We start from the raw sequence: 3,423 nt of genomic DNA on the forward strand, positions 1-3,423 counted from the left end.
GGAGAAGGGGATGACAGAGGATGAGATGGTTGGATGGCATCACTAACTTGATGGACATGGGTTTGGGTGGACTCCGGGAGTTGGTGATGTACAGGGAGGCCTGGCATGCTGGGGTTCATGGGGTCACAAAGAGTTGGATGGGACTGAACGACTAGACTGAACTAAAGTTATATAAGAGGATTAAATAAGATAATATTTGTAAAGCCTACAGCACACTGTCTAATCAACACAGTAACTACTGATAAGTAAGCACTTGATATATAAAGAATTACTTGCCCAATCCATGACACTGATTTCTGAGCACTTCACTTCCTGTTGAAATTTCAGGTTAATATACATGATATAATTAGCAAATAAAGCAGATATTATTTTCTATTAAAATGGATGACAGTCATAGGATCAAAATAATGATAACATTTTAAAATAAATGTGTGCCTCTATCTTTAGTTTAAGGAGGCTCCATATTGTTTTCCATACTGGCTGTATCAATTTATATTCCCATCAGCAGTGTAGCAGGATTCCCTTTTCTCCACACCCTCTTCAACATTTATTGTTTGTAGATATTTAAATAATGGCCATTCTTACTGATGTGAGGTGATATCTCACTGTGGTTTTAATTTGCATTTTTCTAATAGATTAGTGATGGTGAACATTTTGTGTGTGCCTCTGGGCCATCTGTATGTCTTCTTTGGAGAACAGTCTATTTAGGTCTTCTGCCCAATTTTTGTTTGTTTGTTTTTAATTGAGCCACATGAGCTGTTTGTAAATTTTGGAGACCAATCCCTTGTTGGTCACATCATTGTAAATATTTGCTCCCATCCCATGGGTTTTCTTTTCACTTTGTTTGTGGATTTTTTCATTGTACAAAGGCTTTTGAGTATAATTAGGTCCCATTGGTTTATTTTTGTTTTTATTTCCATTAATCTAGGAGATGGAACAAAAAAGATATTGCTGAGATTTATGTCAAAGAATGCTTTGCCCAATTTTTTCTCTAAGAGCGTTACAGTATCCAGTCCGACATTAAGATCTTTTGTCCATTTTGAGTTTACTTTTGTCTATAGTGTTAAAGTACTAAAAATAGAGCTACTGCATGATCCAGCAATCCCACTCCGGGGCATACCTCCAGAGGAAAACATGGTTCAAAAAGATACATGCACCCCAGTGTTCATTGTAGTGCTGTTTACAATAGCCAAGACATGGAAGCAACCTAAATATCTGTTGACAGATGAGTGATAAGGAAGATATGGTACACGTATACAACAGATTATTACTCAACCATTGAAAAGAATGAAAGAATGTCATTTGCAGCAACATAGATGGACCTGGATATTATTATACTGAGGAAAGTAAGTCAGACAAAGACTAATAAAATATGATATCGCTTATATGCAGAATCTAAAAAATATGATACAAATAAACTTATTTACAAAACAGAAACAGACTCACAGTCTTAGAGAATGAATTTGTGGTTACCAGAGGGAAAGAAAGAAAGAAAGTGAAGTCGCTCAGTTGTGTCCGACTCTCTGTGACCCCATGGACTGCAGCCTACCAGGCTCCTCCCTCCATGGGATTCTCCAGGCAAGGGTACTGGAGTAGGTTGCCATTTCCTTCTCCAGGGGATCTTCCTGACCCAGGGATTGAACCCGGGTCTCCTGCATTCCAGGCAGACGCTTTAACCTCTGAGCCACCAGGGAAGCTTAACAGAGGGAAAGAGTGGGGATATAGATTGGAAGTTTGGGATTAACATGTATACACTGCTATATTTAAAATATGTAACAAGCAAGGACTTACTGTATAGCACAGGGAACTCTGCTTAATATTCTGTAATAACCTAAATGAGAAAAGGATTTGAAAAGGAATATATATATGTATGTATTATAAATATGTATGTATATGTTAGTTGCTCAGTTGTGTCTGACTTTTTGTGACCCATGGACTGTAGCCCACCAAGCTCCTCTTTCCATGGAATTTTCCAGGCAAGAATATGATAGTGAGTTGTCATTTCCTTCTCCAAGTGATCTTCCTGACCCAAGGATAGAACTTCCTGCCTTGCAGGAAGATTCTTTACCATCTGAGCCACTAGGAAAGCTATCAGCTCAGTTCAGTTCAGTTGCTCAGTCGTTCGACTTTTTGTGACCTCATGGACTGCAGCACTCCTGGCCTCCCTATCCATCACCAACTCCTGGAACTTGCTCAAACTCATGTCCATTGAACCAGTGATGCCATCCAACCTCTCATCCTCTGTTGTCCCCTTCTCTTCCTGCCTTCAATCTTACCTAGCATCAGGGTCTTTTCCAATGAGTCAGTTCTTCACATCAGGTGGCCAAAGTATTGGATCTTTGGCTTCAGCATCGGTCGTTCCAACGAATATTCAGAACTGATTTCCTTTAGGATTGACTGGTTTGATCTTGTAGTCCAAGGGACTCTCAAGAGTCTTCAATACCACAGTTCAAAAGCATCAGTTCTTCAGTGCTCAGCTTTATTTATGGTCCAACTGTCACATCCATACATGACTACTGGAAAAACCATAGCTTTGGCTAGACAGACTTTTGTCAGAAAGCTATAAGTGAATATAAATATGTATGTATAAACGAATCACTTTGATGTACAGCTGAAATTAACACATGGTTAACTACACTCTGATATCAAATTTTAAAAATTTAAGTAAAAATAATCTCTCCCCATATCACCTATGTATGGAATCTAGAAGTACAACAAACCAGCGAATATTGCAAACAAATAAAAAAAGCAGACTCACACATATAGAGAGCAAACTAGTGGTTACCAGTGAGGAGAGGGAAGAGGGGAGGGGCAATATAGAGATAGAAGAGTAGGAGTAGGGAGTACAAACTATTCTGTGTAAAATATGCTACAAGGATATATTATACAACACAAAGATTATAGCCAATACTTTATAACAACTACAAGTAGAATATAATCTTTAAAAATTGTGAATCACTATATTGCATACAGCGACTATACTTCATTTTTAAAAATTTAAAATAAAATAAAAATAAAATTTTAAAATAAATGTGTACTTTTTTCCTATTACAGCATTCTTGCCTGGGAGATCTCACAGAGAAGACTGGTGGGCTCCAGTCACTGGTGTAGCAAAACAGTCAGACACAACTTAGTCTCTAAACAACAACAAAATTTTGCTATTCTGCTCACATGATACTGCATACCACTTCTTTGAGACTCATTGTTTTCTACTTCATATTTGTAACTATATATCAAGATATCTGATTTTCTTTGAAAAATGTTAGATCTTATAACAATTCTAAGAGTAAGCTCAAGGTGATATCTAGTCTGTCTTAGAATTTCCAATGATCTCTAGAGAAATTACCTATAAATAATAAGTACAGGTATATTGTAACTGACTAAAATAGGAGTAAATCAAGACTAGCTTTGTAAGAAAACCAG

At 37.2% G+C, this 3,423-nt stretch overlaps 1 non-coding gene across 1 annotated transcript; it reads right to left on the reverse strand.

The window, feature by feature from the left end:
- Window positions 1-1,621: 1,621 nt before the first annotated feature.
- Window positions 1,622-1,694, reverse strand: TRNAS-GGA (transfer RNA serine (anticodon GGA)). The gene has a single exon. It is a non-coding gene; the product is annotated as a tRNA-Ser (tRNA).
- Window positions 1,695-3,423: the final 1,729 nt, after the last annotated feature.

Source organism: Budorcas taxicolor, chromosome 5 (assembly GCF_023091745.1).
Source record: "Budorcas taxicolor isolate Tak-1 chromosome 5, Takin1.1, whole genome shotgun sequence".
NCBI classification, from domain to species: domain Eukaryota; kingdom Metazoa; phylum Chordata; class Mammalia; order Artiodactyla; family Bovidae; genus Budorcas; species Budorcas taxicolor.